Source organism: Pyrus communis, chromosome 12 (assembly GCF_963583255.1).
Source record: "Pyrus communis chromosome 12, drPyrComm1.1, whole genome shotgun sequence".
Taxonomy (NCBI): Eukaryota; Viridiplantae; Streptophyta; class Magnoliopsida; order Rosales; family Rosaceae; genus Pyrus; species Pyrus communis.
This window is the reverse complement of record NC_084814.1, coordinates 8,350,874-8,373,577: the sequence shown is the minus strand read 5'-3', so window position 1 is coordinate 8,373,577 and position 22,704 is coordinate 8,350,874. Positions and strand designations below refer to the sequence as shown.

Genomic DNA, 22,704 nt, shown 5'->3' with positions numbered 1-22,704 from the left:
CATACAATTCAAGTTTGAGTTGTTGGAATTTTTAGGTGTTTCTTTGATTTCAAAGTTTAAATTTAATTCTCTTTGTTTTGTACGTATGAGAATGGAAGAGAAGAGTGCCTAAACGTTCATACAATTCAAGTTTGAGTTGTTGGAATGTTTAGGGGTTTCTTTGATTTCAAAGTTATGAGGAACTAAACCCCCTTTAGCTAGGGGGTGATTCAAAATACATGTTTATGCTTGCAATATGAATTGATTACTTTTGGTTGGAATTTCATAAGTTGTGGATTCAATTTGTTTAACCGTTTGAATGAATATGACGCTAGAATATAAGTGAGTTTCACCTAATAGTTACGAACTTATATTCACAAGTAGTGGAGGTTGCTTATAAACAATCGCGTTAAACGAATTCTTGGCATAAGTTTCATGCGTATTCCATAGTAACGAATGCCTCGTCAATGTTTATGATTTCCGTTGAACTTAATGATCTTTGTTGAATGTCTCTATCATGCGTATTCCATAGTTAGGGACTTTGATTAAGAATAAATTGGTTGTAATGCGTATTCCATTCAATCCAACGAATCTAGGGAAATCTGAAAGTTAATTTAAGCGGACCTAATTAACTTGGAGCATTGAGTTTCATAATTTATCGAAAGACCAACCGAAAATCAATCTTGTATGCAAGTGTAACATGTGTGGAGAAAAACCCCTTAGCTATTCCATCATCCATATTTTTCATCACATTCATATTTACATTTTGCCTTTAATTATATTCTGTCCATTTCATTTAATATCGTCCAACCACAATTCCCCCCCCCCCCTATTTTGTTAAGTCTTAATCATTCGTATTTGTTTTATTTTTGTATCTTTAAGCTTTTGGAGTCATAAACACTTGCAAATTCGTCTAAATCAAGTTCTAGCTTCTATTTGAGTCAATTTGATTGTTTTAGACAATTTGAGTTTTTCAAAGCCATTCTGAGTCATAGTAGTCTTGTTAAGAGTATTTTAATTTAGTTTTTATGTTTTTAAGTCAATTTAGAAGGTTTTAGCAAGCCCTCCTAATCTCCGGTCTAGAACGATCCCTCACTTATCCATTCTACTACAATTGTCAAACGAGGGTTTAATTTGAGTGTCAAGTAAATCTCGCATCAAATTTTGGCGCCGTTGCCGGGGATTAGCAACTTTGCTAATCCTTTGTCTGTATTTTTATATTTTTTTGTTTTTCGTGCATTCTTATTTCAGATTCTTAGTTTGTTTGTTTCCTTGTTTTTTAGGTACTGTGTATGACTCGTAGCTCTCGGCCTATTATAGAGAACATCTCCGACTTTGACGGTGATTTTGAACGCACTTTGAGGAGAACGAGGAGTCAACAAGAGCCACCACAACCTCCACCACAACCTGGGCTTGAAGAAGACGAAGTAGGTGTAGAAGAAAAGCCCACGGATCAGATTTTTGAAGAAGAACAAGCCATGGCAGCAGATAATAGAACCATCAAGGAGCTTTCGGCCTCGGGTTTGGATAATGCATTGCCTCTTTGTATCCAATACCCCACGGCTGCAGAGGGGAAGACTGAGGAATTTGAACTCAAATCCAGTTTGTTACACCATATTCCGAAGTTCCATGGCTTGTCTATGGAAGACCCCAACAAACACTTGAAGGAGTTCGAGGTGGTTTGTTCGAGCATGACCCCCGTCAATGTGGATGGGAGTATATTGAAGATGAAGGCCTTTCCATTTTCACTTATGGACAAGGCCAAAGATTGGCTCTACGAACTAGCCCCGGGAACTGTGACTTCGTGGGAAAGTATGAAGCGTGCTTTCTTGGAGAAATTCTTCCCTACTTCGAGAGTGATTCTCCTACGGAAGAAAATTAGTGGTATTCAACAGAATCATGGCGAGACATTCCCGGCTTATTATGAGCGCTTCAAGGGCCTTGTAGCTTCATGTCCTCAACATCAAATGAAGGAGGAACTTCTCCTTCAATATTTCTATGAGGGCCTCATTCCTATCGAACGTCAAATGCTTGATGCATCAGCGGGAGGAGCATTGGTGGACAAAACACCAAGGGATGCCAAGATTCTCATAGCCAACCGAGCGCTCAACGCTCAACAATATGAAGGAGTGGGTCAAAGGGAAGCCCCACGACAACAAAGTGTAAATGAGGTGAGTGCTATTTCTGAAATTCAATCACAACTTGCTAATCTTACTTCTCTTGTTTCTCAGGTTGTGATTGGTCCAAAAGCACAAGAACACCAAGTTTGTGGCGTGTGCTCAATTCAAGGGCATCCATCCGACAAGTGCCCTCAACTAATAGAGAATGGTGGGTGGGAATCTACCAATGCAATTGGTTTCCAAGGACAAAATCAAAACAACCCATACTCGAACACTTACAATGCCGGATGGAGGGACCATCCAAACTTCAAATGGAGGGAGCCACAACAAGCTGCCCAACAAGGAGGATTTAGGCCAAACCCCCCTGGTTTTTATTCCAAGCCGTATGCACCCCAACAACCCCAACAACCTTCGGCATCATCTCATTCAGGTACGTCCTTGGAAAGTGATCAAGCTATGCAATTACTAACCTCTATTTCGCAGGGGTTGCAAAATCAGAACAACCGGATAGCAAATAACGAGAAGGAGATGACGGATATGAAAAAACAAATAGGGCAGATTTCTGAGTTCCTTGGACAGATTAGAGAGCAAGGAAAGCTTCCTAGCTCAACCACAGTCAATCCAAAGGGAGGATTCGAATCCGCCAAGGCCATCACCCTAAGGGGTGGAAAAGAAGTTGGGACCGAGCCAAACAATCCCAAATCTGCCCAGAAAGTAGATGAAGAGACGACACAACCTGAGGCAGATCACCCTAACTCGGCCAAATCAGGTAATTTAAGTTCAAATTCATGTACTTCACATCCTAATCTGCCCAATGTACCTTTTCCTCGCAGGTTCATGCAAGAAAAAAAGGAAGAAAGCGAGAAGGACATTCTTGAAACGTTCCGGAAGGTGCAAGTGAACATACCGCTTCTCGATGCAATCAAACAGGTTCCAAAGTATGCTAAATTCCTCAAGGACCTATGCAATACAAAGAGAAGAAGGGCAAACAAAGAGGTAGTGAAGGTAAGCGAGAATGTGTCCGCTGTTTTGCAACGTAAACTGCCTACCAAGTGCAAAGACCCCGGTAGTTTCACGATTCCTTGTGTGATTGGACATAATCGTTTTGAACATGCCATGCTTGATTTAGGTGCATCCATAAATGTCATGCCTTATTCTATTTATGCATCTATGAATTTGGGTGAATTAAAACAAGATGGTGTAATTATACAATTGGCCGATCGTTCTAACGCGTATCCAAAAGGAGTTTTGGAAGATGTGCTTGTGCAGGTGAACCATTTAATTTTTCAGGCTGATTTCTACGTCCTAGACATGGAGGATTCAGCCCATTCTACATCTTTGCCGATTCTCCTTGGTAGGCCATTCATGAAGACGGCCCGAACGAAGATTGATGTATACAAAGGCACCTTGACAATGGAATTCGATGGGGAAGTGATTGATTTTAATATTTCTGAAACTATGAGATATCCCGTTGATGACCATTCTTGTTTTTCCATTGATGTTATCGATTCTTTGGCGCAGGTATACCTTGAAGAATTGAACGAGGACGCCCTGGAAACAACCATCACTAAGGCCATAGAGCGCAAAAATGAAGGATTCGGGCCAATGCAAGGCCACAACAAGGAGGAGGAATTCTTTGCAATGGGTTCTAGTGAAGAAATAATTGAGGTTGTGGCAGCCCTTGAGTCATTGCCACAACAATATGGTAAGGTTCCACTCTCACTTTCAAATTCAGTTTCCACTAAGATGCTACCTTTTGTTGTTCAGGCACCATCGCTTGAACTTAAGCCGTTGCCGGACCATTTGAAGTATGTGTTTTTGGGAAAAGGCGAAACATTGCTCGTCATCATTTCATCAAGTCTCACGGCAATGGAGGGGGAGAAGCTTGTGAGGGTGCTGCGAGAGCACAAAACGGCCATAGGGTGGACTTTGGCCGACATTAAAGGAATAAGCCCTACCACATGCATGCACCGTATACTTCTTGAGGAGGGGGCTAAACCAACTCGAGAGGCTCAACGCCGTCTCAACCCTCCGATGATGGAAGTGGTGAAGAAGGAAATAATCAAGCTTTTGGATTGCGGAGTGATCTACCCTATCTCCGATAGCCGTTGGGTCTCTCCAATTCAAGTCGTTCCCAAGAAGTCCGGAGTAACTGTTATCAAGAATGATGAGAATGAGCTCGTGCCTACACGCATTCAGACTGGATGGCGAGTATGTATCGATTACCGGAAGCTAAATGCCATGGCTAGGAAAGATCACTTTCCTTTGCCATTCATCGACCAGATGCTCGAAAGGTTAGCCGGTCATGCTTTTTACTGTTTTCTTGATGGATACTCTGGATATAACCAAATTGTGATAGCCCCGGATGATCAAGAGAAGACCACATTCACATGTCCCTTTGGAACATTTGCTTATCGTCGCATGCCATTTGGCTTATGCAACGCACCGGCCACTTTCCAAAGGTGTATGGTAAGTATATTTTCCGATTTTGTTGAAAAGATCATTGAGGTTTTCATGGATGATTTCAGTGTATTTGGGAGTTCATTTGATAATTGCTTGGATAATCTGACCTTAATTTTGAAACGATGTGTTGAAACTAACCTTGTCTTGAATTGGGAGAAATGTCACTTTATGGTGAAACAAGGTATAGTTTTAGGACATATTGTTTCAGAAAAAGGAATTGAAGTAGATAAATCGAAAATAGACCTTGTACGTCACTTACCCTCTCCTACTTCGGTTAGAGAGGTACGTTCGTTTCTTGGCCATGCAGGGTTCTATAGGCGTTTTATCAAGGACTTCTCCAAGATGTCCAACCCTCTTTGCCGATTGCTTCAAAAAGATGTGCCATTCAAGTTTGATGAAGAGTGTAATTCGGCATTTAACCAACTCAAGGAGAAGCTAGTCTCGGCCCCCATTATTGTACCTCCAGATTGGAGCCTTCCGTTCGAGCTCATGTGCGATGCATCCGACTATGCATTAGGAGCTGTTCTACGACAAAGAAGAGACAAGCGGCCGCATGTCATATACTATGCCTCTCGGACTCTCAATGATGCCCAATTGAACTACTCCACGACGGAAAAAGAACTTCTAGCTGTGGTTTTTGCTTTAGATAAATTCCGTTCATATTTAATTGGTACTAAAGTAATCGTTTATTCTGATCATGCAGCTTTGAGGTACTTGATCATGAAAAAGGAAGCAAAGCCGAGGCTTATCCGTTGGATTCTTCTTCTTCAAGAATTTGATATTGAAATCCGGGATAAGAAAGGAAGCGAGAATGTAGTGGCTGACCATTTAAGCCGAATGATCCACGAGGAGCATGAACATGCCGTACCTATCCCTGAAACTTTTCCCGATGAGCAGCTGCTATCCATTGAGGTAAGTGAACCATGGTATGCAGATTTAGTGAATTACTTGGTGGCTAAACAAATTCCAAATGAACTAAACAAGCACCAACGTGATAAGCTTAAAAATGATGCACGTTTCTATGTTTGGGATGACCCTTATTTGTGGAAGTATTGCTCAGATCAAATTGTACGTAGATGTGTGCAGGATTCTGAATTTCACTCAATTCTAAGCTTTTGTCACACATATGCATGTGGTGGTCATTTTGGCACACAACGCACTGCCCTCAAGGTTCTAGAGTGTGGTTTTTATTGGCCGACTATATTTAGGGATGCTAGAACCTTTTGTATGTCTTGTGATCGTTGCCAACGAATGGGTAACATAGGTACCAAGGACCAAATGCCGCAAACCCCTGTCTTTAATGTTGAAATTTTTGATGTTTGGGGCATTGATTTCATGGGCCCTTTCCCTCCATCTTATGGTTTCACTTATATCTTGCTAGCCGTTGATTATGTTTCTAAATGGGTGGAAGCAAAAGCCACCCGTACTAACGATTCTAAGGTGGTTGCAGATTTCGTGAAAACTAACATTTTTGCTAGGTTTGGAATGCCGAGAGTAATCATAAGTGATGGAGGGTCTCACTTTTGCAATCGGACCATTGAGGCGTTGCTAAGAAAGTACCATGTCAACCATAAGGTCTCCACACCTTACCATCCTCAAACAAATGGCCAAGCCGAGGTGTCTAACCGAGAAATCAAACAAATTTTGGAGAAGACCGTTGGACCAACAAGGAGGGATTGGAGCTTACGTTTAGATGATGCACTGTGGGCATATCGTACGGCATACAAAACACCCATTGGGATGTCACCTTTTCGACTCGTCTATGGTAAGCCATGTCATTTGCCCGTAGAGTTAGAGCACAAGGCACATTGGGCCGTGAAGACTTTCAACATGGACATAGATGCAGCGGGAGTTCATAGGAAGCTCCAATTGAATGAGCTTGAGGAGATTCGGAATAAAGCCTATGAGAATGCCCGGATGTACAAAGCCAAGACCAAAGCATTCCATGATAAAATGATTCGAACCAAGACCTTCACAGTTGGGCAGAAAGTGTTACTTTTCAACTCTCGCCTACGTTTGTTTCCTGGTAAGTTGCGTTCTAAATGGATTGGCCCGTTTGTTGTTACTAATGTTTTCCCTCATGGTGCAGTGCAAATCAAAAGTTCAAGGACGCAGCAAGAATTCAAAGTGAATGGGCATCGATTAAAGCCCTATTACGAGATGTTTGAGGAGTATGTCGTGGAGGAGGTACCCCTCCATGCCGTGGAACCTAGTCAAGCTTAAATGGAGGTACCGTCCGACTGCAAGACGTAAAAGAAAGCGCTACTTGGGAGGCAACCCATGCATTCAACAAAGGAAGACTTAGAAAGCACTCCAAATCCAGATTCCTAAAAAAAAAAAAAAAACTCTTCTCTTTGTTGCTATTTTGTTTCTGCCTTGTTAGGTTGTTTAGTTGTTATTGTTTGTTTGTTTATTAATTGTGTGAGTCTATGATTGTAACATTGAGAAAATGTTTGATTTATTAATAGGCACTGCTAAACAAAGAAAGATGGTGTTTTACAAAGGTTGTTTGCTTGAGGCCCCACTACGTGGCTTTACTCTTGAAGCAGAAGGCGTAGGAATAGAAGGCGTAGGAACAGAAGGCATCGGAGCAGAAGACATCGGAGCGGGAGGCATCGAAGATAGAGCATTCCAGGCCTCAATACTTGGCCAAGCGCTGGATGAGCCAGGAAAAAGGTGCCTCTGGAGGAAAGACGAAAACCTTTGACGGTCACTGTGAATCCGACCTTCAGACTCTTGCAGCTCATCAAGCTTCCTCTTCATGCCCGTCGAATAGTTGTTTGCAAGCACGTGCAAACTTCTATTCTCATACTTCAGCTGCTGGATCTCCTGCTTGAGACTTTCCACCTCTGCCATCAATGATTCCACCTGACGGGAGCGGGCAAACAGACGTTGGCCCATGTTGGACACAGAACTCGCACACTGAACACTAAGTGCAAGGGACTCTTGAACGGCCAACTCATCGGACCGTCCTGACAGCAGCCTACTATCTTTTGGAGTGAGGAGGTTCCTAGCTACTATTGTAGCTGTTGTGGCGTCCTGCATCACAGAGTCTTCACCTGTGAGAAGACCGTTAGAAGAAAAGAAAGAAGGGCACCATACGTTACCTTGACGCGGCGCGCCCGTATCACTGCTAAGGCTCAATTCCAAGCTAAGGTTCGATGAGTTTGCCATTTTTCAAAAGTGTTCAAAAAGAAGGGATGGAGTAAAAATTTCAAAGGGCCGGAGACGATGTTCAAGAATGGGAATTCTTCAGAGTGTGTGTGTTGGGGTGATTGATAGCTCTATAAAAAGCCAAGGCAACGCGTCCACCAATTCAAAGAGCCAGATTTTCCGGCGTAATTTAGGCGACGCTTTCTCGGCTTTTCAGAAGACGCGTTCAACTTTGTCAAAAGATATCTGACAAAGCTGAAAACACGTGGAGGCCATCATCGCAACTACACCTCTTTAGCCGACAAGCGCAAAGTTCGGCGACGCTTTCTCTGCTTTTCAGAAAACGCGTGCAGCTTTGTCAAAATGAGCCGCATCCGCACTACTACGTGTCGTTCAGAAAGCAAAGGGGCGCCTGCTCAGAAATCGAAGAGGCGTCGTTCAGATATCGAAGAGACATTTGTCGACAAGGGTAAAAACACAGTACCACCACTTGATATTTTCTCTATATATGTCGACCTTCGTCTTTTATGGCAAGGCAAACCTGAAGAGAATGCCCAACTCTCCCTCACCTCTGAGGGCGCACTCCCAGCAAAGCCTTTCGAAATACTCAATTCTTTCTTCTTCCCCAAAGATGATACCAGATGCCTGGAGTACATATGACCCAGGAGGAAACAGCACAACAAATACATGTGCTGATTCATTCACCGCTTCTTCAAAAGCAAAGGTATCTCATATCATCAAGGTCAAAAGCAAAAGTATCTCATATCATGCTCTTTCCCTGTCTTTTTCTTTGTCCTTGTTCTTACTCGCATGGCAAAGTAAAAGAAGCAATCAGCCGGCACTTGGAGTCAGTCTTTCGATCTGGAGCCAACTGCCTGGGATCTATTCCTGATTGCTTACCTAGCGTTGCTCTCGAGTAGTCATCTTCAACGGTTAATACACTTCCGGAGAAGGGACCACTTCTGCAAAGGGGAGCGAGTAAGGCAAGTGAAAATGATACATTGAAGCATGTGGAGACAAACATAGGCTGAGTTATCCTCCAACCCTTTTCAATACGAATTGGAAAGATTGAACAAAGAAACAGACCAAAGGGGTAAGCTCAGACCTTCGGGGAAGACCAAAAGAATCCTCCAGCCCAGTAGCACAAAGGAAAATCAATGATGGGCGGAAACCAGTTCGAGAGTAAGCCTGTGGAATCATCAAGATCAAGCCTCAATGCAATCAACAAAGAGAAGAGGGAATTTACACTCCATAACCAGATTTGCGTCCCTAAACTCTTCTCTTTGTTAATTACATTCTGCCATGTTTAGTATGTTTAGTTGTTGTTTGTGTGTTTACTTATGTTTTGTGTGAATCTATGCTTAAAACATTGAGGACAATGTTTGATTTAAGTGTGGGGGGGTAACTAATGTTGTTAATGCAAATTCGTGGGATTTTATCACCCATAACTTCAAATGTTGTTCCTTGCTGTTTTAAGGTGTTTTTAAGTTGTTTTAGAGTGTTTTAGTATGTTTTGTTTTTTATAACTCCGAAAAGCACATAAAAATTTGAAAAATTGTTTTGAAAAGCCTAAAAAGAGTGTTTTGAGTCGTTTTTGTGAGTTTGTGTCTTAGGGTACCTTCCAACACAATGATAAGGATTTGGTTTATAATTGCATGACGGTTAGAAAGAGTTATAAACATAGAGAAAAGTTTGATTTACTCTTGGTATATGCTTGGTTATGGTTATAATGTATGACTTCACATGCAATCATAAAAGAAAAAAAAATTCGTTTTTGTAAGATGCTTGAAGGAAGGAACTCAAACAAACGCTACAACCCTGAGAGACTTGAGCCTATAACGTTCTTTGGAGAGTTTAATCTGTGATTTCTTGTTTTCTAAAGTCGTTGCATGATCTCATTATTCTTTGCTTGGTTACTACTTAGAAGGCGTTTCATCATATAGTTCCAAATGCTAGAACTCATGCCCATTTCATTCAAAGCATGTTATTGATTTGCATAACACATATTCAAGATGAAGTTGTGTAGTTGCCACCATAGCCAAATAGCCTCACTTCCCATATTTCGTATATGTTGTAAGTTGTACCCCCGTTGAGCCGTGTTAGCCCATGTTCTTTGATAACCCACTTTTTCCTCAACTAGCCTAGTTTAGGACAATCCCCACCCTTGTTCTTAAAAGATAGTGAGCATGACTTAATTGAATTCCTTTTGAGTTACATTATGAAAGAAAATAAGTGTGGGGGAGAGAATGTTTAAGTGTTTATGTTTTGAGATTAAAAAGAAAAAAAAAAAAAAAAAAAAAAAAAAGAGAGAAAAGAATAAGTGATTGAAGAAAGGTTCCAAAACACCAATTCTGGGCGTAAATTGTCTAAATTCTCCCTTTTTGTTCAAAAGTTGAGTTTTCATTCAAAAGTGAATTCTAAGTTGATTCAAATGCTTTGCTCACTATTTCTTTAAGAACCTTTGTTTTCCATATCCCTTCTTTGTTATCCACATACCCCAAGCCCCGTTACAACCCTTGACTTCTATCTTGAGTGTTGTGTATTTCAATTTGTGGAGTTTGAACTTGGTATGAGCTTATGGTGTCACTGGTTCTCGCGTCTAAGTAGTAGCATTCCATTCATGAGATCATATTTAAACATGCTTATTAACTCCAGAAATTGCGTTCTTCGTGATACTTATATGTGAGTGTTCGTTTTCATGTTACATCAATCTTCTCACATATGACTAGATTAGGGTGTGTAGTTAGAAATTCTGAGTGAAAATCGAGTGCATATCTTGTAAGGAATTGAGCAAATTATCTAAGGCATGTTACTACATTCAAAACATGGTTTTAAATGCTTAATTGTGAACTAGTATATGGTGACTATGATTAAGAATGTACTTAAGTGTGAAGATGACTAAAATCTGTGAGAATGATGATTTTTAACATGTCATGTGCATTGGAAATCCCTAAGACGGTTATTGGAAGGTTTAGGTTGTGTTTTACGTGTTTAGTGTCGTTTTGTTTATTTGTTTTTATTCTGTTTTGCTCGAGGACTAGCAAAAGCTAAGTGTGGGGGTATTTGATAGGAGCATATTTATGCGACTTAAATGGCTTGTTCTCGTGCATTTACGTTATGTTTCTCTCGTTATTTTAGTCCTTTATGCTTCTTTTGTGTGTTTTCAGGTTCTAAGGGCCTAGGGAGCAAGAAAGTGCATTTTGAGGCCATTTGGAGCATTTTTGGGCATGGATTGGATAGCTTATCCATGGAGCCAAGAGGATGGACGAATTTGAAGGCCTTGTATGCACTTGAAGACACAAAACAATGGCCCTAACCCAATCACATAACACCTTGCCATGGGCTTAACACAAACACCATTCCTTGCCATGCAAGGAGGAGCAATTTGGGTCCATTTCATGTACTTAAACTCTAGCCCAATCCACAATCACTTCAAAGCCATGCAAAACCTTTCAACACCCTTTAATCATCCCCCTTTAAGTTATGATTTTATTTCCTAACCCTACATGCATTATTTATTAGCTCCCATTCCCTTATGCCATTTTCAGATTTCCACCCACTAACCTAGTCATCAACACATGCATTCACTTCATCATTACACCACCACTCATTCTTTAATCCACATGCACATTCAATCATTCACTCAAGCACCCTTGTGCCATGTTTCCCCCTTTGTTCCCACCCATCACATGCATCATCATCAAACAAACATTGCAGCCACATGCACCTAAAACTAATCAATGCCGTGCACTTCCCTTGCATTTTCAGCCATCACACTTCATCATTACAGCCACCATTCACCCTAATTGTCAATCACATACTTTCCCATTGTATAATACATCCACATGCATCTTTAACCAACAAACATTGCAGCCACAAACACTCAAACACAATCAATGCCGTGGGGTACATTACAATTCCAGAAATTCCAGCTTTCCAACCTAGCCACATTCACATGCATTCACTCATAATCATTCACCAAACTTGCAGCCACATTTCCACCTATTCCAAGCTGTCATGTTCCCTCTCATTTACCTATAAATAAGCATGCAACCTAGCCACAATGGATTCATCTCATTTCATACACTTCACACAACACAAACACAACCCTTGTGCCGCAAATCCCCTTCCATTTCTGTGCAGTTTTTTCTCCTCCATTGCAGCCACTATCCAACCACTTCCCATCCCTCCAAAACACTTCACATAATCCCCAAAGCTCACTTAGACCTTGTGCTACAACAACGAGGAAGAAAAGAGTGCCTAAACGTTCATACAATTCAAGTTTGAGTTGTTGGAATTTTTAGGTGTTTCTTTGATTTCAAAGTTTAAATTTAATTCTCTTTGTTTTGTACGTATGAGAATGGAAGAGAAGAGTGCCTAAACGTTCATACAATTCAAGTTTGAGTTGTTGGAATGTTTAGGGGTTTCTTTGATTTCAAAGTTATGAGGAACTAAACCCTCTTTAGCTAGGGGGTGATTCAAAATACATGTTTATGCTTGCAATATGAATTGATTACTTTTGGTTGGAATTTCATAAGTTGTGGATTCAATTTGTTTAACCGTTTGAATGAATATGACGCTAGAATATAAGTGAGTTTCACCTAATAGTTACGAACTTATATTCACAAGTAGTGGAGGTTGCTTATAAACAATCGCGTTAAACGAATTCTTGGCATAAGTTTCATGCGTATTCCATAGTAACGAATGCCTCGTCAATGTTTATGATTTCCGTTGAACTTAATGATCTTTGTTGAATGTCTCTATCATGCGTATTCCATAGTTAGGGACTTTGATTAAGAATAAATTGGTTGTAATGCGTATTCCATTCAATCCAACGAATCTATGGAAATCTGAATGTTAATTTAAGCGGACCTAATTAACTTGGAGCATTGAGTTTCATAATTTATCGAAAGACCAACCGAAAATCAATCTTGTATGCAAGTGTAACATGTGTGGAGAAAAACCCCTTAGCTATTCCATCATCCATATTTTTCATCACATTCATATTTACATTTTGCCTTTAATTATATTCTGTCCATTTAATTTAATATCGTCCAACCACAATTCCCCCCCCCCCTATTTTGTTAAGTCTTAATCATTCGTATTTGTTTTATTTTTGTATCTTTAAGCTTTTGGAGTCATAAACACTTGCAAATTCGTCTAAATCAAGTTCTAGCTTCTATTTGAGTCAATTTGATTGTTTTAGACAATTTGAGTTTTTCAAAGCCATTCTGAGTCATAGTAGTCTTGTTAAGAGTATTTTAATTTAGTTTTTATGTTTTTAAGTCAATTTAGAAGGTTTTAGCAAGCCCTCCTAATCCCCGGTCTAGAACGATCTCTCACTTATCCATTCTACTACAATTGTCAAACGAGGGTTTAATTTGAGTGTCAAGTAAATCTCGCATCAACAACTGAATGTAATCAAATCATATTGCAAGCATGTACATGGTTTCGAATTCCCCCCTAACCAAGGGGGTTTAGTTCCTCATACTCACAACACAAAGAATATCAAAATTAAACATGGAATTCAACGGAAAGACAACACCTAAAACGTTCCAGCAATCCTCAATAGAATGGCATGAACATCCCAAGCTTTTTCTCCTCCTCTTGTCTGCGGCACAAGAACTAGGACAGGTTCTAGGGGTTATTTAGATGGATGAGTAGGTAAGGAATGATATGGTAGTGTTTAGGGGACATGGGGGTTGCGGCAAAGTGTGAAAATATGGCAGATTGGTGGAGGAAGGCTGCGGCAAGGGGGCTGAATATATTTTGACGAATTTCTGATTTTGTGTAGAGGGTCCTCCTGCGGCATGGTGGTAAAACACATATATATAGGCAGCCAAACCCTAAAGAAATCAAGTTAGACAAATGGGCTAGGGTTTGGGTGCGGCATGGGGTTGGAAATCCACCAGAAAATAGGGTTTCTAGAACATTAGGTGCGGCATGGGCTTAGGGTAGATGGATTAGGGTTTAACTTGGCAGAAATTAAATGATTAGGCCCTAGGGTGCGGCTGATTAAGTGGGTTAGGATTAGGGTTTAGGTGCGGCATGGGCTTAGGGTCCACAAGGAGTTAGGGTTTAGGTCATCTAAAAGCCCAAAGCCAAGAATAGAAACTCACGACAATGGAAACCTCCAAGCATAGAAACTTCCAACTTTAGAAACTTTGGTTGCCAATTCCGACTTCTTTGCTCTTCACTTTCATTTCTTCATTTCTTAGGCTCCTTTGACCTTCAACCTCGTCCATTCCTCGTGCTCCATTTGCATACACCACATTCCAGCTCAGTTTTGCTCCAAAAGCTCCAAATTGCATCATTTCATGTAATATGTCCTTTAAACCTAAAAACACATGAAAGTAGCTTAAAAGACTACTTTAACGAAGAAAACATAACAAAAATGCATAACAAAAATGCATAAATATGCGTCATAGTTTTGGGAAGGAATTGTAAGGCCATCTCCAAGATCGAGAGGACTAGAAAGGCGAACTAGTCTCCAACCGAGAGCTTGCGGGTTCCACAGGATATAAAAGTGTGACAACCCGTTCTAAATTTTACATTTTTATTTTATTTTAAAAACGTGAATTTACGAAAATACCATAGAGATAAAGATTTTGACTTATGTTGACCATCGTCTAGAGAGACGTATAACTTATTCTTTTAATATATTCTCATAGTACTTATTGGTATGAACGCATAGGTGAAAGCCGTTTGCAAGTCCGGATTATAACGGTATAATTATGAACGTTTGAAATTGGTTATTTAAATATTTGAATTCCCACCTTGTGAGATTAGTGGACCAATTACATTAAAGGGACAAGGAACCAATTAGAAGAGAGGAGGAAAGCCTGCAGCCAATCAGAAAGAAAGAAAAAGAAACCAAAAAACAAAAAAAAAAAAAATGGGAAAGCTTCCCGTGCACCCGTGCCCGACCTGTGTGACCACCCATTTTCCAAGGCCGATTCTGGCCAACTCCGATGGAATTTTTCAACGCCACGACCACCATCTTGAAGCTATCATTCCCCTCTACAAAACCGACCCAAGAACCACCTTGATTAACCACAGTATGTGGCGGTTTGAGGCCACGAAAGTTAGTGGTTCTCACGGTGCTCCGGGCACCCTTTTTGATTCTCCGGCAAATCGGCAAAGTGATGGCCGATGCCACCACTTGGGCTTTGTAGCCCATCATGCTAGGAGCAAAACCCAACCAACCTTGACCCTGTTGGACCACTGTAAAAGACGAATCGATATCAGGAAGTTTTAAGCAGCCGCCGGTTTTGTGGGAAAATTGACCATCTTCCGTCCACTTTTGGACTTCGTGACAGGTATGAAAGCTGCTCCACTCACTGAGATCTTCATTTTTGTGAAGTTTGAGAATGTTTGGAAATAGTTGAATTTTCCGGCGAGTCGGGGCGGCCGACAGCCACCCGCGGCGATGCTTGGCCAATGGGCCGTCAATGCTATTTTTAGGCTATGTCGAATGTTTTGAATTCAGTTTTGTCATTTGAATGACGTAGGTTGATCGTTGGAACCTAAATTCGTTACGATACGTTACTTGATAAAAATGTGAATCGACGATCCGATCGTTGGATCGTCACCAAAATTGGATACATTATAATACGTAATATTTAAAGATCATAGGAATTTATGGATCGGGAATCCGACTTACGGATCTTCCTGAATTGGATTTGTAAGTTAATAAAATAAATGTTCACGGCCACTTGTTTTAGGCAATTGGCGGAGATCTGACCATTGGATCGTAATATAATTTTAATATGTTATTTTAGAAACATATTGTGGATAGTTGGGAGTTGCGGATTAGAAATTTTGATATGCGGATCTTCCGGGTCGAGTTATACAGGGTTGTAGACCCTACCGTCGATCTTTGATCGACTGTTGACTTGTGGTCAATGGGTCTCAAACTATTTTAGAATGCCCTTGAGGTTGTGTTTTATGTGAATTACGTATTCTATGAATAAGAGTTCTGAGATGTGATTTGATAATTGGTCACAGGGACCAATCATTCAGGACGCCTCGATGCATGCGCTAAAGAATCATAGCGTGGACTCCAGGTGAATGGATCTTTTCCTTTTTATCGTACATATTATTGAGAGTTCTATCGACACTTTTAAATTGATTAGGTATATTACCTTCATATATAATTATTGTGAATGCTTGAAGTACTATATGAACTACGAATGGCTTGATCCCTATTTAGGGTACGTAAGCAGTCTAACGAGACGTTAGATGCAGCCATAATATATTTGAGACAAAAGCCTTATTTGGGAAATTGAGTAACGCGAAGGAAATTGGTAAAGGCAAGTTTTAGTTTTGTGAATTAGTTAGTTAAATTAGTGTTAATTGGGTTGTCATGGATAATTATCCTTGAAAATAAGTTGTTCGGGAGTAGGGCGTTATTGATTGTACATTTCACACCGTATTGTTTATAATTGAAAATGCTACGACATGGTTGAGTATTAGATTGCATCATGGTATATCCATATGTATATTACTTGCATATAATTTTTGGGAATGCTTTCAAGTGCAAAGGTGAACGCAGGACACCTAGGTAAGTTCAGGTGAGTTTATGGTATTAGTTGAATCGATTGCGTTATAGCATGACTACATTTATGTGTTAGGCAACTCCAATATTGTCGTACTGGTTGCCATGAGTTGCACATGTTATATTGAGATGCATTGAGAGCTCATAAACTTGCACCCCTGTGTTAGTGCTCCCGCCCGTGGCCAGAGCACAGTCCTTTACGTGATGTTCACCTTTCGCACCTTATGCTCACCTTGGACTCAAGGTAGGTGCACAGGCTTGTTATACAGACCACTATAGGTGGTTTCGACTCGTAGGTGACCCGCGATTATTTGCCCAGTCTTCACGTGATCGTAGCACTTGAGCGTACTTATTTACACCCAGTCCTGTCGTACAGACCATTAGAGGTGGTTCCGACTTGTGTGCAGAGATGTTTGATGAGCTATAGATTAAGTTGTTCAGGTCACTATAGGTGACTCCCGACTTGTATGCTAGTATTGATTGATGAGATATGGATACCTGCACCCCGGTGTTAGTGCTCCTGCACGTGGTCTGGGTACAGTCCTTCACGTGATGTTCACCTCCCGCACCTTACGCTCAACTTGGACTCAAGGTAGGTGCACAGGCCTGTTGTACAGACCACTATAGGTGGTTCCAACTCGTAAGTGACCCACGATTATTCGCCCAGTCTTCACGTGATCGTAGCATTTGAGCGTACTTATTTACACCCAGTCCTGTCGTACAGACCACTGGAGGTGGTTCCGACTCATGTGCAGGGATACTTGATGAGATATGGATAAGTCGTACAAGTCACTAGAGATGACTCCCGACTTATATGTTAGTATTGATTGATGAGATATGAGTACAGTCGTACGGGTCACGTTAGGTGATTCTGACTGATGTATCATTTTATATTGATTAAGTTCATTTGGCCTACTTGTTAATGCATTGTAGAGTCTATGGACATGGCATACTCTTGGTTTTGGCCATTTTTGAGCATAGTTGGATATATATATATATATATATGTGTGTGTGTGTGTGTGTTGTACTGTCTTATAGAAAACGATAAGGGAATTATAGTAAGGGGTTATTACTGATAGAAAGGTAATAATTTTGGGAAGCTTGGTTTTACTGTTTACTCACACTTTTTGTTTTGTACCCCCCTCTTCAGGTTTTAACTGCTGAGTTCGTATCGACGAGGATATATGGCTAATCTTAGTATTAGTGGCTACTTTTAAGGGTATGATTCTTACCCACATTACTGTACTTTACTTATGCTCTGACATCGCGTGTGAAATGGGTTCGCTCCCACTCGTAGCGCACTCTAGTATTTAGACACTGTTAGGTTCAAATTTATTCACATTTTATATACTATCACACTTTATGGCTTCGTCACCTTCCAAGTGTCGCCCAACACAGCTCGATTTGGGGTCCTAGTGGACATTCCGGGTTGGGTTGTGTCAAAAAGGGTCAAAGGGTCACACTCTTGTAAATCTATTAAGGACCCGTTATTAACAAGTTCTTATCATTTAACCCGATAATGACCTGATTAGTTATCGTGTCGAGTCGAAACCCTTTAATTTCGTGTCGTTTATGTGTCGTGTTAACGACCCGTATAAGAAATTGCCAGGTCTACTTTTAATACTATGCTTGCTAGGATTTTTTTTTGTTCCCATTATTGTGATTATTATTATTTTTTAGTACATCGATATTTTTACACTAAGAGGAGGAGGAGCTCGGCTAAGCCGTACAATAGGCAACCTAATTTTATTCCCATTATTTACTATTTAATTAAGACAAAAATGTATTCAAACACATCATTAAAAGGTGAATAAATTATAGTCCGACACATCATTAAATGATGAATAAATTAGACAGATAAATTTAATGCAATTTAACGTCATCATATGTTAACAACTTCCATTTTCCAAATCCACTCTTCATCCACCTACTTGTATCTTAAGAATATTGTCACTCTTTGTAATCATGATGAAAAAAGTTGAAGAAAGCACGAAATTACACAAGGTTGAGTAGGCCACCAACACCAAATGGGTTTTCGGAAAGGTGATTGAGTAGCTCTGAATAATGGATTTCATCCTACTCCTGCTACGTCCAATAAGAGAATGCCATGATGAGTCGCTCACACGCGTGCAAGTTAATATGACTAAATTAGTTGATGTAAGAATATATAATAGATGAGCACTTTTTTAGTTAAAATAGTCTTTGAGATTTGTATAATTCCTTAATTTAGTCTTGAGATTGAAATCGATAGAAGTGGTCCCTGAATTTGTCCACCATCAATCATTTTGGTTATTCTGTGAAAATTTCTATTAAATAAAGACAAAAATGATAAAAATACCCTGAATGTCAATAACAATGGGTCAAAATGATTTGACGAAAATTGAAGGTATTTTTGTCATTTTTCATTATTTAATGGAGATTTTTCCCAGAAAGACCAATATGATTGATGGTAGACAAACTCAGGACTACTTCTATCGATTTCAAATCTCATGAACCATTTTGGCTAAAATGCACGTTGTTCAATAACCATTGTTCTAAAATGCACGTCTATGCCTGATTAGGCGTCCACCTAGATTGCCTAGGCATCGGCCTAACCCATCCGAACTCGCCTACCCATGCACCTATGTTGCGATTCCCACTTAGACAGAAAATAGATAACTTTCATCTTGCATTTTTATTTTTTTAATAAACTAGAAGAGACTTTTTAAATGCTTAGATGAACACACATTATATGTTTATTCACCACGTTTTCATTATATTCTAATACTTTAGTAATTTATACGTCATTCTATTTTGCAGTTTATGTATTCCAATAAAATTATGTATTTTTTAATTATAAGCACACACTTACTCATACAATACCGAATAAATTTACTCAAATCCGTCTAATCTGACTAGGCCCCAACCTAGGCGCTATGCTTCAACCCGTTACCCAATTAGCACTTAGCGTCTTTTAGAACCTTGTAAATAACAAGATGCAATCAACTTTTCACACGATTTTAGCGCGGGGAAGAATGCTTGATTTGATTGCAGAAACTCGTAACTTTGTGATAGATATGTCTAAAACAGTGAACATTTCACTCACACTAGTGAATTTTGAAGCAGTTTCGGCATGTAAAGTTAAAGACTCAGTAGTTTCGACAGTATAAGACCACAGCAAATAGTCCAATAACGAGGACAATCAATAGTGTGTGGTTTATTTTGTACTACCAAAAATCTTGGAAACAGGCTTCCCCTCGAGTACATGACCTGAAAATCTCTCTATTTCATTACTTCTCTGCTGTACCCACTTGCTGCCTAATTCCGCAAGCACAATTTTCAAATGTTTTCACAACGCGGGCACATTTCAGAGGGTTGTCGACATGCTCCTTGTAGCAAGACAAGCAAGCATCCTTTTCATTTGAGCAGGGAATAGGCTTCTGGAATGGAAGCTTGAACTCCTTATCACGAAGTTCCTCTGCTTTTTGTGTCACTTCCTGCAGCATTTTCTCGTCCTATTTCTGCAACCACTCCACAACCCTCTCACTTTCTTGCAGAACATATCTGATGGCATCAAGCTCCACATAGGGTGACCGTGAAGGCACGAATAGAGGAGGTTGAAGAGGCCATGCTTTGGCACTAGGTCCTTTGAGTATTTTAGAGTCATCAGAACCCTGCTTCTGAGTTATCTTTGCTTGGGGATGCAGAGGCTCTCTTGGTACCTTTTTAGTTCTTCTAGGTTTCCTCTTTGACTTCTCAGCATCCTCAGCAAGTTTTTTAACCAGATTGGAGCTAATCTGAATACTAAAATTGTCTATAATGGAACGGTTCCTTGATAAGATACCTAGAAGGCCGCAAAATATTGAAGCAATTGTGCTTGATTAGAACCTAAATAAAATGACTATTGAAAGACATACAATAACTGTAAAACATTGCAGCAACAAACTCTTGACTTTGAGAGAAGATATCTGTCAGAAATAGAAAAGGAAACCAACAATTCTTGCATTCTTGAAATTTCAAATGTGGAACACTATCCCTATATTGTTTCAAATCTTATGTATACCTGGTTTGGTCAGCCAGCTGGTGATTTCATCAGTCGAAAATTTTTAGTTGCTCGAAAGATAAACAAACAGTATATTTTATAGCGGTGTAATTCCCTTCACCTCGTGCATGCTACCAACAATGGCAGTAGGATACTAGTAATTGAGGATCCTCAGCCTCATTCTTGAATGAAATTCAACAGCCAGGTGTGCATACACATTATTGTCAAACACCAAAGAAAATGACCATAAACTTACTAAAGTTCCAATGTACAACTGTACCATTGCAGTTCAATGAATGTCTCAACTTTCACAAATTATGCTGCATGCCTAACTAATATTGAAATTTGAAATTCAAGATCAAGTTCAAGAAAACAAAGCCTATTAAAAAAGTAAAATATGAATTCTGCTGCTGGATTTTAATGGTTAGAGCTTCAATGGTCGGACAGATGCATTATATTATATGAAACATACAATGGATTTCCTTGGATATTGAAGAAAATCTCATCTCCCGAAACTCTAAGCGAGCCTAAGTTTTGGGGTCTTAGTTCATACACCTTCCAGCAGACACGGTTTACTTCAATTGTTTATTGCCAATATAGAGAATACATACTACATAGTCCTCCCAGAGTTTGAAAAGACTCTTTGAGAAAGGTCTCTTATTTACATATAGAAGATATTCAACCTCAAGTTCTGATAACATTAAACTCATTTGGGGGGTTTAAATCAACACAAAGTTACGAATGGAAAAGAAACCCATCACAAGGATTACATACCTTATCCACGCAAATAAGGACATGCACTTAAGTTAATCTATAAGTGCAACTGAGACAAAGATAAAAAAATATACACATCTCAAACAGAACAAACCATCTGATATCTTGTAAACCTTTTTCTTTCTTTTCACATTTCCAGGCCTAATGTTACAAACACAAACAATAAAGCTTGCGCAAATATATCAATGACAAGTGCAATAATTAGACTTGACATGTACTAACACGCAAGTATTGAAGACAACAATACAACAGAGAATAAATCTTGACAGTTAAACTTTCCATCACAATCTTTTGGGAGCATTATTATTCCATAATGTGTAACCAGTAGATTTAAAACTCCCTAATCTGTAACCATTTTAGTTTCAAAGTCAGGAAGTAAAACACAGATAAAATAAGGCGGACTGTATCAATTTTGTTCAACTGAATTCAGGTCGCATTAATATGCATACTTACAAAGCCAGTCTCTGCATTTCCTCCTGAATAAGGAAAATAGCGGTCTACATTCACCTGTTTCCTATGAGAATTAATGATTCGTAAAACCCCACACACTAATATGGAGTAATGCTTAATACTAGTCAAGAAGTGAAATCAGAGACCACAATTTCGGTAAGCCTCAAGGGTCCTAAAAGCAACTATATTTCAACTCTGAAGATCATGAAAACTCATAAGTCACAGCCCCGAAAATTTCACAAACAATGGCAGTGGAAACAACAGCCCTAGTATATACATATCAACCCCAAATCTCCGCAGCATCAAATTCATGTAAAAAATTGCCACAACATTACCCACAATTATACAAAAAGCAATTAAAAACTAAATTAACAGAACCTTCAACAGACGAAAAAGCAAAAAAAAAAAAAAAAAAAACCAAACTGATTCGCCAGATGCTTCTTTGAGGCATTTAATCAAACAGCTTGCAGGCCAAATATGCATAACCCTAAAATTATGATCCCAGAACGAACTGTGAACAAAAAAAAAAAAAAAAAAAAAACCCTAATTCGACAAAGTATTGATCTGTGAAAAGAAGAAAGCAGGAGAAGGGGAACCTGGTTGTGCCTCTGGAGGAAGACAATACGACGAAGGGCACTCTATAGGCGCTTTGGGCCGCACTTTCTTCTGCTGGATATGGGCATCGGTGAAACAACAGACTTCGTGGAGAGGAAGAAAGTGGGCGGAATTGTAAGTACGCGTCAAAGTTTTGGGAAGGAATTGGAAGGCCATCTTCAAGATCGAGATGACTCGAAGGCCGAAATCTCTCCAACCGAGCCAAGGAGCTCGTGGGATTCACAGGATATAAAAGGGTTAAGGGGTCAACCCATTGGCCCAACCCAACCACCCAGCCTCGGGCCGAAGCACAGTTTGAATGCAACGGCTAGTTGTTGACGTCAAAGTTTTTTTTTACTTTTATTTTTTTTTATTTTTTTTTTTGCTTTTAGTTTTTTTTTTTTTCCCTATAACTTCCTAAGTCATTAAACAACATTAAATTAAACTAAGTAACATGAAACAACATTAAATTAAATTAAGTAACTGTTTGGGCCCAAAATATTGGTGTGGGCCGAGTTAGGAGTTGTTCTTGGCCCGGTAGTATGATTCTAGAATCATCGTGAATTCTAGTTATTATGGGCCGCTCGGTTGGG

At 39.8% G+C, this 22,704-nt stretch overlaps 1 long non-coding RNA gene across 1 annotated transcript; it reads right to left on the bottom strand.

Moving 5' to 3' along the window:
• Window positions 1-19,425: 19,425 nt before the first annotated feature.
• On the bottom strand, window positions 19,426-22,317 carry LOC137711692 (uncharacterized). Its single transcript, XR_011065086.1, has 2 exons — window positions 22,114-22,317; window positions 19,426-20,095 (listed from the first exon to the last, which is right to left on the bottom strand). It is a non-coding gene; the product is annotated as an uncharacterized lncRNA (long non-coding RNA).
• Window positions 22,318-22,704: the final 387 nt, after the last annotated feature.